At 41.8% G+C, this 15,845-nt stretch overlaps 1 protein-coding gene across 1 annotated transcript in view; it reads right to left on the bottom strand.

Moving 5' to 3' along the window:
* Window positions 1-15,845, bottom strand: part of GRIN2B (glutamate ionotropic receptor NMDA type subunit 2B) — a 651,979-nt gene that overhangs the window by 583,517 nt on the left and 52,617 nt on the right. The gene's annotated exons all lie outside the window — the stretch shown is intronic.

Raw genomic sequence — 15,845 nt, 5'->3', positions numbered from 1 at the left:
GGGAGGGACCTGATTGAGATTATGTTGGCTGAAATCTGAAAAGTAAAATAGAAGAAAGCAAATTTGATTTGGAATAAACTCTCAGGAGGCCCTTGCAATCATTTAGGCAAAAAAGATGATAGTTTGGTCTTGGGCAAAGGAGAAGGAGAAAAGGAAAACAGAGTCAAGAGATGGTTTGGAGATGGAATCAATATAACTGACTATTGACAAATGTGGAAAATAAGGGAAAGGGCAGAGATCAGGGTTGCTCTCAGATTTCTGGCTGCAGCAGTGAATGGTAATGCCCTGCAGAGTAGCAGTTGTGTTGGCTTGAGTCTCTGAGTCACAAAATACCCCAGGGAAAAAGGAGGTGTCATCTTTAGCTGTGACCATAAAGTGGCATGCTATCAGGAGAGTGGCAGCCTGCCTGGGCCACTTTACCTTGGAATATGGTACTTACTCGGTCCTCTACTCCAGCCACTGCCCTGGGCACTGGCATGATGCTCATTTGCAACAATCATTTCCCTTGGTCACTTGCCCAGACACCTCCTGGGCCACAAAAATAATCCTCAGGTTCCTTAAAAAACTAAAAATAGAATTACCATATGACCCAGCAATCACACTACTGGGCATATACCCAGAGAAAACCATAATTCAAAAAGACACATGCACCCCAACGTTCACTGCAGCACTATTTACAATAGCCAGGTCATGGAAGCAACCTATCGACATGCCCATCAACAGACGAATGGATAAAGAAGATGTGGTACATATACACAATGGAATATTACTCAGCCATAAAAAGGAATGAAACTGGGTCATTTGTTGAGACATGGATGGAACCAGAGACTGTCATACAGAGTGAAGTAAGTCAGAAAGAGAAAAACAAATATCGTATATTAACACATATATGTGGAACCTAGAAAAATGGTACAGATGAACTGGTTTTCAGGGCAGAAATAGAGACACAGATGTAGAGAAGAAACGTATGGACACCAAGGGGGGAAAGCAGGGGTGCGGGGGTGGTGGTGGTGGGATGAATTGGGAGATTGGGATTGACATATATACACTAATATGTATAAAATAGATAACTAATAAGAACCTGCTGTATAAATAAATTAAATAAATAAATTTTTTTAAAAAAGTCTACTCTGGGTGATATTTATGTACTATTATAACTTGGAGAACTATGAAAACAAGATGTAATTGATTATTTTAACTTCATTAAAAATCAATGATTTAATAAAAAAATAATAATAATCCTGAAATTAGGCAACAGACACAATAGAGAAAGTGAGAACCTCTGGCACATAAGCATTTTCCCTTTCCCTACCTTCTCTCAGGGTCCCATTAATTCTCTTTTTGTGTTTTCAAGCACAAAAGGGTGTGTGACTCATCCCCTTCTTGGAAGAAGGAACTATCTGCTGTAACAATCCTACCCCTCACCCCTTAGCTACCTGAATTCTCCTGGGGAAGCCCCACCACCTAGCAGCTTCTCCTTTTATGAAACTTGACCATCTCAAGCTGAAACTAGCTCTGCTTCCTGAACAGCAAGATGCAATCACACCTATAGGACTTGAATCTTCCAAGTACAAAAAGCCTAGTGGGAGTGATGTTGCAGTGCATCCATGCCTCAGGAGGGGCTCACCATCTAAGCGTCCACAAGGGGCTCTCTTGTGCCCTTTCACCTATTCAACAGAGGTTTAAAAAACACTGCTAAGTGCCATTCTCTATCTAGGCAATGGGAATACAGCAATGAATTAAAGTAAAAGGTTCCTGGCCTTTTAGATCTTACATTTTTATAGGGAAAACAATTAGTAAGTAAACACATAAAAGTAGAATTACCATATGATCCAGCAATCCCACTTCTGTGTATATTTATATGCAAAGCAAATGAAAACAGGATCTCAAAGAGATATTTGTACTCCCATGTTTATTACAGCATTACTCCCAACAGCCAAGATATGGAAACTACCCAAGTGTCCATCTACAGGTGAATGGAAAAAAAAGATGTGCCATACACACACACACACACACACACACACAATGGAATATTATTCAACTGTAACAAAGAAGGAAATCCTACCATTTGAGACAACGTGGATGAAGCTTGGGGACTTCATGCTAAGTGACAGAGAGACAAATACTGTGTGATATCACTTATATGTGGAATCTAAAAAAGCCAAACTCATAGAAAAAGAGAGTAGAGTGGTGGTGACCAGGGGCTAGGAGGGTAGGGGAAAATAGAGAGATATTAGTCAAAGGGTACAAACCTCCAGTTATAGGGTGAATAAGTCCTGAGGATCTAATGTACAGCATGGTGATTATAGTTAATAATACTGTATTACATGCTTGAAAGTTGCTAAGAGAATAGATCTTAAAGGTTTTCACGACAAAAAAAGAAACAGTAATTATGTGATGTGATGGAGGTGTTAGCTTATGCTAATATATTATTTTGCAACATATAAATATATCAAATCAACATGGTGTACGCCTTAAAGTTACACAATATTATGTTACTTATATCTCAATAAAGCTGGGAAAAATGCTTAAGAAAAAATAAAATAAATAAATTGGAGTTTACTTAAAAAAAGAAAAGCAACATAACACATTGTGATGAAAGTTATGAATAAAATACACAGAATGATGAGATAGAAACTAAGGAAAGACACTCATCAAGAAAGGTGTTTCTGAGGTGGTGGCATTTAGGCTGAGACTTGAAAGGTGAGAATGAGACTGCCTGTGTTTGCTACAGGCGATGCTATACAAATCATCATGCTATGTATTGAGAGCTCTGCCTGTTATTAGAGTGCTGTCTGGGGTCAGTGGTAGTTTTGTGAAGGCAGAAGTGACGCTGTTGCCGGAACTTAATTCGTAACACTGAGGAGGAGGAAACAATATTTTGAAAAAAGACAAATGTGATTTTCCCTTTCACCTTTTTGGAAACATGACTTCTTCCTAGTAAACCCAAAGTATCCTGGGGGAGAAGGAGGTGCAGATTGGATCAAGATCGTCAAAGAAGGAAGGAAAAGAGCAGAAGTTATTATTCATCTTGTCACACTCAAGAGAATTTTGCAGCATAACAATAGGCTAGGAAATGCACAGTTGAGAAAGAAAGGATTCTCCAAATGTTTAACTCGCACTAAACATATCAAGGGCTAGACCTGATAGACTGTATCACGTTTAAGTAGAGGAGAGGTTAAAGAAACATTCTTTCCTGACCCAGCTGTAGGACTGTAGGAGTGGAAGGGGGGGGCGGGAGGGGGTGGATGGCAGCTCCCCCTCCCCACCCTGCTGGGTTTCTAGTTCCCTGGAAGTGTGTTGCACAGGCTGAGGGGGAACACTGGGAGACGCAGGGTCTTTCCACAACTCCTCATTTGGGACTCTGGGAGGAGCAGCCCTGCATCAACTTGGGGAAGAAGTAGGCGCCAGCATGACTTAGAGCGCTGTTCCTCTGAATGCTCGTGGGCCAATTGATTTTTATTGTTTGTTTTCTTCCATTCAGCCCTGGTACATTTACAAAATAAACTAAGAATAAGTCAATAGAAAAAGGAAGTGGAAAATAAAATAAGTGAAAACATAGGAAATACAAGCCCAAGTTTTTTATTAGATTCAACAGACATAGAATTACTGCCAAATTGCTTTAAAAGCTTCTACACAGGGGCTTCCCTGGTGGCGCAGTGGTTGAGAATCTGCCTGCTAATGCAGGGGGACGTGGGTTCGAGCCCTGGTCTGGGAGGATCCCACAGGCCGCGGAGCAACTAGGCCCGTGAGCCACAACTGCTGAGCCTGCGCGTCTGGAGCTTGTGCTCCGCAACGAGAGAGGCCACGATAGTGAGAGGCCCGTGCACCGCGATGAAAAGTGGCCCCCGCTTGCCGCAGCTAGAGGAAGCCCTCGCACAGAGACGAAGACCCAACACAGCCCAATAAATAAATAAATAAATAAATAAATAATAATTAAAGGTGCTAATAATTTTAATAAAAAAAAATAGAAACCAGGGATCTCTGGCTGGTTTACCTTAAAAAAAAAAAAAAAAAAAAGCTTCTACACACTTTAACCAGACCCTGTTGGAAGATGAAGCTGAGACTTTAAGCTCAGCTTTTAAAGGGCATGGGCATCCCACAGATGGCCCGCCCCTTCAATAGTTGTCGTCTGGCGCCCAGATACTCCTCCAGATACTCCTCTTGCCTGGGCAGGTGATCTCCATGTGTCATCATCTGTTGTTTCTTTATGAAAACACAGGGCGGGACCTAGGACAGACTGGGGTGAGAGGAAGACAGGACAAGAAAGGCAGAAAACAGCCTTAAAGGAGAAGGGAATTGCTTTTGACATCAGGAAGAGCTTTGCAGCCTGCAGCCACCCTAAAATCACCCTGTGTGATTATGTTATTAGCCGACACCTTGAGGGATCCCCTACTGGCACCCTAACAGTGGTCTTGCAAATAATCACTTGGCCACGTGCGCAGAGCCAGCAGCAAACACTGGCTTTTATTATTTTATTTCCAGGTAGTATACAGGCTTTCTGGCCTGAAGTAAGAGGGGGTGAGTAAGAAAAATACATATAATAGAATGGGGGACGGTTCCAACTCTTCTGAACCTACAACTAGACCTGGCTCAATGCAATTTTATATTTAACACTGTTATTTTTGGGGAAAGAAGAGAGAGAAAAATGAAGAGGGTAACTGGCATCAGGAAACCCTGCATGAAGCTAACCATTGCTTACCCCTTTCAGGCTAGCTGGTTCCACTTCTTTCCTTTCTTTGCCGTAGACAGCAGGGTTCTAGAGTCTTTCTCTACCTTGCAACTGCCGACGCTTGGAATTTCCATACCCACCAAGCCGAGGCAGCAACAAGACTAACAGTTTCTATGGACCTTCGTCTTGCTCAGCTGTTGCTGATCGTCAATGGGTTCGCGCCCTCAGTTAGAATAGGGTTCACCTGAGATTTGCCCCACCTCCAACTTTCTTCGAATAGAGCCTCCCTACCGTGTTGTATTAGTCAGGGCTCTCCAGACAAACAAAACCAATAAGATATGTACAGATACACACAAAAAGGTTTTTAATGAGGGGTTGGCTCATGCAATTATGGAGGCTGAGAAGTCCTGCAATCTGCTGTCTGCGAACTGCAGACCCCGGGGAGCCAGTGATGCAGTTCCAGTTCAGACCCAAAGGCCTGAAAACCAGGAGAGACCTAATCCGTGTCCAAAGGCCCGAGAACCAAGAGTGCTGATGTCCAAGGGCTGAAGATGGATGTCCCAGCTCAAGCAAGAGGTAATTTGCGCTTCCTCTGCCTTTTTGTCAATCATGAACTAATAACCAAGATAAACCAAGAGCTAATTACGATAAAGCAACAGTGTCACCTTGGTCCTAGATGGATTGCTTATATACCTGAGGACTTCCAGGCTAGGTAATTAAGGATCAGATAGGCCACTACCAAGTGCAGGATTTAGTGCCTCTGGCCTTACCATCACTACCTCAGTCCCCAGCCGTTTCTCAGGAGTTCTGAGCGAGGAAGATGTAAAGTCTACTTTAAACTGTCCTCCAGAGGCCTTTGCAGAAATAAATTGGGCTCTAGAACTTGGGTTACACATAAGTGTTTTGGAGAGGGACATCACACCAAGTGAGTAGCTCATTCTAAAAATTCTGCCTTTTGTGATTTCCTACTATTGAACCATTCTGCTTTATTCATTTGGACAGACCAGGCTGGACTCGTAATTACTGACTAAATCGGAAGTCAACAGTGTTTGAAAAAGGAAAGAAAGGGACTTCCCTGGTGGTCCAGTGGGTAAGACTCTGTGCTCCCAATGCAGGGGGCCCGGGTTCAATCCCTGGTCGGGGAACTAAATCCCCGCATACCGCAACTAAGAATCTGCATGCCACAACTAAGAAACCTGCATGCATGCCGTAACCAAAGATCCCTTGTGCCACAGCTAAGACCCAGTGCAGCCAAAATAAATAAATAAGTAAATTTAAAAAAAAAAAAAAGAAAGAAAAAGGAAAGAAAGAAAAGAAAAGATAGCACAAGGAAAATAAATTCAGATTGTGTGTTGAACATTGAAACCATTCCTACTTCTTTTCATACTGTCTATATAATACAGAATAAGTGTTCAAACCTTCCCATTATTAGATTGGAAGGCCTGGCAGATAACATATGGAAAAGAAAGGCAAATATTGTTTGACCTCAGGAAAAAAGTTACACCTTCTTCCAAGCTGGATAAAAATTTGTCAATTAAGAATGGCCATGATTTATTCAAAGCCCTAATCTACGGCTTTTTATTCTTCGTACCCAATGCAATACACACAGGACAAAGTTAAAATTAAAAATATATCCCTCTTTCATATTACCAAATAAATTTAAGACTAAGGATATTTAGAACTGGCCAGCTGAAATATTCATTTTAAAACAATATATTTGTATAAAAAATGGTGTTAGTTGGAAGAGGAGAGAAAACTTTTTGCTATCAGCATCATAAACTTATTCCTTCCAAAACACATTCTGAATTAAGTAGTACTGTCTGCTTTGCTTGGTAGAATTGTTCCACCTGAGGAGATCAAAAAAGATTTAGCTTGGATGTGCAAATAAAAAGAATTGTTGCTTCCACTACTGAAAAGTCCCATCCTAAGGAAAGTTTCTGCCCAACTTTTTAAGCCTAGGCAGTTAAACCTCCACATCAAAAAATAATGTTGGGTGTTTATCTGAATACTTCAACAACAATTTCTATAACCCAAAAATGAGATGTGGGTATACTGCTTTGCTTCTTCCTCTTACGAACTGGGGATTGAAATAGGAGGAAGGAAAAAAAATAAGAAAGGAAAAGATAGAAACTTGAGAAGTACTTTTGTTTAGTGCAAAGCAGCACAAAATGTACGGGGGAAAACACTCTGAAACACCTTCTGGCTCAACCATAATAGCTATGTGACTTTGTACAGTATACTCTGTTTCTCTCATCTCAGTCTCCTCATCAATAATATGAAGAAAATAGGGTTTTGCTAACATCACAGATGAACTCGATCCAGTTTACATGCTGTACCAGATAGGTCTGATGCAACCTGCCCCATCTCCTCATTTTTTGCTTTGTTTTTTTTTTTTTTTTTTAACATCTTTATTGGAGTATAATTGCTTTACAATGGCGTGTTAGTTGCTGCTGTATGTGAATCAGTGAATCAGCTATACATATAATACACCCCCACATCTCCTCCCTCTTGTGTCTCCCTCCCACACGCCTCGGTTTCTTGCTCCAGTGAGAGCCGCCGCCCAGCTCCTGCCTTCACTTCCTCTCCTCACACCACCGTCTCGGCCCCCGTGAGACATGCCATGCCTCGGGCGTCCCCAGCAGCTGCTCAGAGGGGCCAGGTAACACCATCGAGAAGTCAGGGAAATTTTAAAATAATTGGATGGATTCTGGCCAATGAAAAGCAGGAAATAAGAAGTCACTGACAAATGCATCCCTTACTCCCCCTCCTTCCCAAACCTAACAGTGTGTTCTGAGGCACAGTGGATCTATACTAGCTCTCAGGAGATGCTCCATGTGAAGAGCACTGGCCATGTCTCCTAGTGAAGCAGCCGCCAGCTTGATAACACACCAACTTATATTTTCTTATCCTCCGTCCCTGCTTTACTTCCCTTCTTCCCTCACTCTTGCTGCCCTGGGATTCCACTCCAAATAAAGCATTAATATATCAACCTTGTCTCAGGCTCTTTTCTATGCAATTTAAAGACAAAAAGAGTGCCACGGGGAATTCCCTTGTGGTCCAGTGGTTAGGACTCGGTGCTTTCACTGCCGTGGGCCTGGGTTCAATCCCTGGTCGGGGAACTAAGATCCTGCAAGCCGCACAGCACGGCCACAAAAAAAAAAAAAGGAGTGTCATGAAATTAAGTGAAATGGGAATATGGGAAAGCCATTTATAATTGTTAAAGTAATCATTATGCCCATAAAAAGTCCACTTGGACAAATAAAAAAGAAGTACCAAATATTACGACCAGGGCTTGTTGCAGAGACATTTATAAGGGACTATGGTATAGAAAGAAGGGAGCGCTTAGCTCAGCTGGAGTGGGAGTTTGGAGTAAAAGGGGGAAAAGCCCCAAATAAAAGAGATCCTTTCAACTAGAGATAATGCCCAGGCAGACAAGAGAAGGGCATTTCGGGCAAAGGCAGAGACGTGACATTCCATGGAGGCCTGAGAAAGCACGTGAAGTCACAGGAACTTAGTTGAGAATGAGGTCAAAGAATGCGCAGGGTCAGATCATGAAGGACCTTGCACACCACACTCGAGACCTCACCTTTTTCTCAAGGCCGTGAGAATTGAAGAGGAACAGTGTAATCAAGGATTACATTGTAAAAAGATCACCCAGACACTGGTGTGGAGGAGAGAAAGGAAGAGAGTGAGACAGGAAGTAAGGAGAACAATTAGGAGGCTATTGTATAAGTACAAGAAAAGACTGATGCAGGGCTGGTCTAAGGCAGCGGCTGGGGCAATGTAAAGAAAGGGCAGATTGGAAAGCTGCAAAGGAAGTAAAATCAATTTTCTTGAATGTGGAGGTCTAAACAAGAAGGAGGCATCTAAGAGGGTCTCAGGTTTCAGATGTGAGCCGGTAAGGACCATTAACCAGGACTGGAAATGAAGAACAGAGATTTGCTTATTTTTGGTGGCCACAAATAGAAGTGATATGCTGAATTTTTGCAGTCTAAGAGATATCTAAGTGAAGATTACCAAGAAGCAGTTGAAAATGTGTACCTGAAATTCAGTCAAGACTCTCTGAATTGATGTTAGAAATTTTGAAGAATGCAGAGTTAGAAAAGAGAGTAAAGGAAAAAATTCTAAAATACCTACAACTGAGGGATAAATAGAGACAAAAGAAACCCACAAAAGAGACAGAATAGAAGGAGCTATCTAAAAGGTAAAAGGGAAACCAATGAAGACTAGCATCAGAGATCAAGGGGTGGGAGAGGTAAGTGGATGTGAGTGATCACCAGATAAGTCAAGTAAAATAAGGCCTAAAAAATGCCCATGGATAGCAACTAGGAAACCATTAATGATCCTAATAAAAGAAGCTTGGTGAGGTGGTGAAAGTGGAAAAGTGGCCGCAGTTTGTTCAAAAGTAAATGAGAAATTTTCATTTGTTGCTGGTGGGAATGCAAAAAGGAAGACAGTTTAGCAGTTTTTTACAAAATTAAACATATTCTTATCATAGATCCAGCAATCATGCTCCTTGGTATTTACCCAAAGGAGTTGGAAACTGATGTCCACACATAAACAGGCACATGGATGTTAAACCAGCTTTATTCATAATCACCAAAACTTGCAAGCAACCAAGATGTCCTTCAGTAAGTGGATAAATTGGTACAGCCAGACAATGAGATACTATTCAGTGTTAAAAAGAAATGAACTTTCAAACCATGAAAAGACATGGAGAAACCTTAGATGTATATTACTAAGTGAGAGATGCCGATCTGAGAAGGCTACATACTGTATGATTCCAACTATATGACATTCTGGAAAAAGCAAAACTATGGAGACAGTGAAAGGATGCGTGGTTGCCTTGGGTTAGGGAGGCAGGGAGGATAAGCTGGCAGAGTACAGAGGATTATTAGGGCATTGACACTATTCTGTACGGTAGTACAGTGGTGGATACGTTATTATACATTTGTCAAAACCCATAAAACGTACAACAGCAAGAATGAACCCTAATGTAAACTATGGACTTCGGGTGATAATCTGTCAATGTGGTTCATCATTTACAACAAACGTACCTGTCTTGTGTGAGATTTCAATAGTGGGAGAGGGTGTGCTGTAGGCAGCTGGGCAGGGTGGGTATGTGGGCAGCCTCTGTACCGTCTGCTCAATTTTGCTGTGAACATAAAATGCTCTATAAAATAAAGTCTGTTTGAAAAACAGAGTAAATAGGGGATAATAAGATGGAGATGGTGAACACATTTTCTTTTGGCCATGCTGGGCAGCATGTGGGATCTTAGTTCCCTAACCGGGGATCAAACCCGTGCCCTCTGCAGTGGAAGTGCAGAGTCTTATCCACTGGACTGCCAGGGAAGTCCTATGAACACATTTAGAGTGTAAGAAATTTGGGTGTTAAAAGTTGGAAATCACTCAGTTGATCTCTATGGCACTGGAATATACATAAAGAAATTCTAGAAGGAACAAAAACTAATAATAGGAATTATCTGTGGGAGATTGTGGAGAAGTAGATGAGGATACTGGGGAAGGGGAACCGGAAGGGGACCTTTCACTGTAAATCTTTTTACACGTTTTTGTGTCTAAACCACATGAGTTTATTAATTACTCAAAAAATTAAATGTAGCATCTACTATGTGCCAGATACATTTCTTCATGTCTTGAGGAAGGCTGGCAACCTCCTAAGAAACCAAGACAGACAGCCTTGTAGGATCTGAGATTATGACTTTAAAATCCCAAATAGCTTTGAGAGCTGATGAGATTGGCCTCATAAATGCCAAACGTCTTGTGGGGGTAAAAATGACAGAAAGGAGAAAGACCATAATTTCTGGGATTCCAGGGAGCTGGAATAGAATGAATGAGAAAAAAACAGAGCTCAGAAACAGTTTTTTAGTTAAGACGTAGCTAACAAAGTAGAAGTTAAGAAAACATTATTGTTTTCTAAGCAAAAAATGTTGTTATTAAGCAGCCAAGTTTAGTTGGCTCTCTTTAAAAATGCAAATCACTTTCACTATTTAAAAAAACCTGGAATTAGGGCTTCCCTGGCGGTCCAGTGGTTAAGACTCCACGCTCCCAATACAGGGGGCTTGGGTTCAATCCCTGGTCAGGGAAGATCCTGCATGCTGCGTGGCGTGGCCAGAAAACAAAACAAAAACAAATACACAAAAAAACCTGTAATTATTTCATTGACCAACCCATACTGACAGGTTGAAATCAACCACTGGAACTTTATTATAAAGATTTTTAAACCAATTAAATTTTGTTGTCTCAAGCCACTGGATTTTGATACATTTCCATGACCTGTAGCCCCCTATTTATGTATTCATCATAGCTGGCTCTCAGAATATCCCACTAAATAAAAAGTAGCCCAAAGAACACCTCCCACTGAACTCAAAAGACTTCCATCGTGAAAAATCTGCTTATTATTATTGTTATTTTAACAGAACAATGGAATTACCAAATGCCACACAATCAAATTCACCAAGCAAAGAAATGAAAATAAAACAAATAAGAGAAATTCCTGGTCTCCCCACAAACAAAAAAAAAAGTTATAACAAAGAAATGAGCCAGTACAATACTCTTAAGAACACACAAATTGACATTCCATTTGGAAGTCATATCTAAGGAAAATTAAAATTAAATATTAACCTCACACAAACAATCTGCAATCCCTGCTGCTAAATACTGATAATTATTGGAGTTCTTCATCAAAAAAGCAGTCTGGGTAAGTAATAAGTAATTCTAGATATGGAGATATATTAACTCCAATTTCGGCTGACCATATTTACTCACATATTTTCCCGTTTCCTCATCTCTTCCCTCAATCCTCTGAGGAAGAGAAGAGATTTTTTTTTTCCTGCCTAATTTTCCTCTAATATATTGTAGTGGTTTTGACATAATTCAAAAAGACACATGCACCCCAATGTTCATTGCAGCACTATTTACAATAGCCAGGACATGGAAGCAACCTAAATGTCCATTGACAGATGAATGGATAAAGAAGATATGGTACATATATACAATGGAATATTACTCAGCCGTAAAAAAGAACGAAATTGAGTCATCTGTAGTGATGTGGATGGACCTAGAGTCTGTCATACAGAGTGAAGTAAGTCAGAAAGAAAAAAACAAATACCATATATTAACGCATATATATGGAATCTAGAAAAATGGTACTGATGAACCTAGAGGCAGGGCAGGAATAGAGACACAGATGTAGAGAATGGACTTGTGGACACAAAGGGGAAGGGAAGGGTAAGACAAATTGAGAGAGTAGCATTGACACATATACACTACCATGCATAAAATAGCTAGCTAGTGGGAAGCTGCCATATAGCACAGGGAGCTCAGCTCGGTGCTTTGTGATGACCTAGAGGGGTGGCATGGGGAGGGTGGGAGGGAGACGCAAGAGGGAGGGGATATGGGGATATATGTATATGTGTAGCTGATTCACTTTGTTATAAAGCAGAAACTAGCACAACATTGTAAAGCAATTACAATCTAATACAGGTGAAAAAAGATTTTTTTAATTGTAGTGGTTTTGAAACTTGGAAAAAAGAACTATAACTGCAGCCTAAATGCAGGATTAGTACCACACTATGCATAACTATGTTACTTCTTTTATTTAGGTACTTACTGTTTTTGTTGTTTGGAGAGAAAAATTCAGATCTTCAGCTGACACATTATAATGTGTCACTTTAATAATGCTTGCCCATTTTTTAAGAGACCGTATGTAGCAAAAATTCTGTTAGTGTTTCTGACCAAATTTAATTTTAAGACAGAAGGATATTTTCTGTGTACAGCAATGTCTGGGTCGAGTGAGGCAGTGGGGAAGCCCAGACTGACACAAAGAATCTCTTGGCTCCTACTTGGAAAAATTCTATTTGATCTCTTTTCTGAAGAAATGAAAATTGAATCTTAACAACGCTAGCTCTCTAACTAACTCTGAGAGTTACTGGGGGAGAGCAATATCCTTTATGCCTCCGCCCAGGTATAATTCCATTACATTTAAATGTTTATGTTCCCTTTGAATTCTTCATTAGCTAAAGATTGCTTGTGCTGATAGCTGGTGAGCCAGTCTGTCTTAGAGAAAATATTGTTCCAATGCTACCTGTACTGAGTTCTAGGAACAACGTAATTACATAATGCCTACCTCCTTGTTAGTAAATTATTTGAATATGGGTGTGGGACTTGTCAACAACACATCATACCAACATACATACTCAACGCCACTGCAAAGTTTCCAGCCGAATGTCACAGATCCTATGTGTCAGGCTGTAAGTTCAGGCAGTCACAACAAAGCCCTCAGCTCACCCTAAAGGGAACTCTAGGGACAGGATGGCACCCCAGAGTTGCTCCAAGTTGGGGCGAGAAGACCAGGCCTTTATGCCTTCACAACAACCAGCCACTGGATGCGAGCTACTCCTGGACAAGGTCAAGACCTCGGGCGAGGTGGCTCTCTTCAACCAAGGCCAAGTCCCAGAGGAGGATTCAGCTGAACACTGTTGGCTGGCAACACTCCCAGCAGCCGGAGGAATGAGGGCTCCAGTCCTGCCGCTGGGGGAAATCTGAGTGGGGCAATACAGCATTCGTAGTGCATCCCTGAGCCTCTTGGATCCACTTGCTTCCTATCAGTTTTAAGAGCAGCTCCTCTAGTATTTTAAAGGACCTTTGGGTGGCAAGGGCTTGGGGAGAGACTTGTACGAGAAAGATTACTGCAATGAACTCCAGTACCCACTGTGCAGCCAGTCTCCAGACCGTAACCGATACTCATCATCTTTCTCAACTACTGCTTCTAGATTCCCTTTCCTCTTCTGGCCTCAGGTGGCTTACCCAGAACCTCGCCCCTGAGGATTCTCAGACCCTGGTCAATATCCCCTTCTCAGGATTTTGCGACATCCCCTATTTTACTTGGCATTTACAGTCAAAATTGGGCAAGGGAGTATTAAGAGGCCAAGTGGATCAGGTGGGCGCCAAATATATCCTTTCCTAATGATCAGAGTTAATAACTTCTCCCAGGATAGTGAATCCTTTCCTTGACTGCTGATCTTTGCGGAGAACGAGTAACTGAGTGACAGCCGTAGCTTGTGGTTGAAATGAAACACTTGCTGTGTCCCCTAGTGGAAGTGATCCCTCTGAGATCTGCAGTGTTTCAGAGGTGGAGAACACAACTTCCCCAGTGGGTTACTGGGGAGTGATGGTTAGTGGAACCAATCCTGTCTTGCTGTGGTTGAGAATGTAACTCTCTCTGGAACTTCGCTACTCTTGTCATCCTCAGCTTTTTGGGGGCCTCCAGGAGATGAGAGTCTCTTTTATGCTACAAAGGAGGCCTCTCGCTTTCATATTTATCCTTTAATTAATAATTAATTACCCTTTCATTGTCTTTCTACAGAGCTTCCATGGCCCTTGGCAATAGCCATCCAGTTTCATAATCGTTATATTTACTGCTTCCTCTGTTGTTCTCAAATGAGTGATACACTGCACCTGACAGCACATTCCGTCCCCTGCTCTACAAAGTTCACCACTGGTGCAAGTTTTTAAAGTTGTACTGCTACTGCATGCCCTGGACTATCCACTATTTCTACCAGCATTGATGGGGCTCTCGTTGATATTTGGCCTGTGAGAGATCCATTTCCAAAGTCCTTTCCTAGAGTCTGCTTTCTCAGACACTGCTGGTACCAACTGTTGTTATAGGTTGGATTCACCACGAACCAAATTCTGAGACAGAGATTTGTATACAGGGGCTTTATTGGGAGTTGCTCTTGGGATAAACTCCTGTGGGGACACAAAGAAACAAGATTGTGTAGAGAGAAGAGTTGAACTGTGAGTCAGTCAAAACAAAGACCATGGGCTGTCCAACAGAGCTCTGGAGTTGGGATGGTCCTCCAGAATTGCCCAGATTGAAGCAATGAGGTTAGGACTTTACACACCTGCATCAACCAGTTTGGGTATGTGAATTGTCTCTAGGAAGAAGGTGTGACCTTGGACTAGGCAGCTCTCTTTAGCCAAGGAAGATTCTCTGAGAGAGACTCAGCTGAGAGCTGAGAGCTGCCAACACTCCCAGCAGCTGAGGGAAGAAGGTTTTCTGACCTGGGTTTGGCACGGGTATCTGGACTACACACACCACACCATCCACAACACAGACCAGGGAGAATCAGTGTCTCTAAACAAAGACAGATTCCCTATTTATTCTACATACCTGCAATTGCCCATCTTTTATTCCTTAGTTTAACTCAGCTTTACTCAGGTCCATTATATGTGCTTGGCACCAGGAATATAACGATGAATAAGATCTCTATATTCTCAATGCCGATTATTTCCTCCCTGCCTCCATACCTCCTGTAAGAGAATGTGCCCATTCCCCTTCTTGAAGAGTCTACTTCCCTAAGCCCTTCTTCAGTGTTCAGCTGCTACGTTTCCTGTCCTCTAGGCCTCAGCTGATTGGTGCAAGGGTGCCAAGTGGACCCAAGCTGCACCAATCTGATTTTCTCTTCTGGTATTTTGGGACTGGCACATATGGACCCAAATCAGTCTTTTTTATTTATTTTACTAGAAATTCCATATAAAGCCAAGGCTGCAACAGAAATAACTGGCTTCTGTGTCCTGAGAAACAGAGAAAACAAGTGGGAAAGCAGCATAAAGTAGACTTGCAGAAAGAAGCAGGAACAGAGATCATGAGTATCCTGTGTCAAGATGATGATTCTGGCTGCAGGTGTTAGAAAATCCCAGCTCAACTTTTCTTAAACAGTGAGAATCGCAGCTCAACTTTTCTTAAACACACCACAAACTGGATGACTAAAACCACAGAAGTTTACTGCTGATAGCTCTTGAGGCTGGAAGCCAAGATCAAGGTGTTGGCAGGTTTGTTTCCTCTCGAGGACTCTATCCTTGGTGTGCAGACGGCTGTCTTCTCTCTGTGTCCTGTTCATGTATCCCTGACGTCTCTCCCTCTTCTCATAAGGACACAAGTCATAAGGACTATCCTTATGACCTCATTTAAGCTTAATTATCTCTTTAAAGCCCCTAACTCCAAATACAGTCACATTCTAAGATACTGGGGTTTAGGACTTCAACATATGAATTTGTGGGGAACAGAATTCGGTCCATAACACCGTATATAACAGGAAGTCCTCTTAATGTAGCCTCCAGGTACAGCTTAATGACATAATCAAGGTCTCAG

The sequence above is a fragment of the Balaenoptera physalus genome (assembly GCF_965194825.1).
Source record: "Balaenoptera physalus genome assembly, chromosome: 13".
Classification (NCBI taxonomy): domain Eukaryota; kingdom Metazoa; phylum Chordata; class Mammalia; order Artiodactyla; family Balaenopteridae; genus Balaenoptera; species Balaenoptera physalus.
The sequence above is the reverse complement of the archived record's forward strand: the minus strand, read 5'-3'. Positions and strand labels throughout refer to the sequence as shown.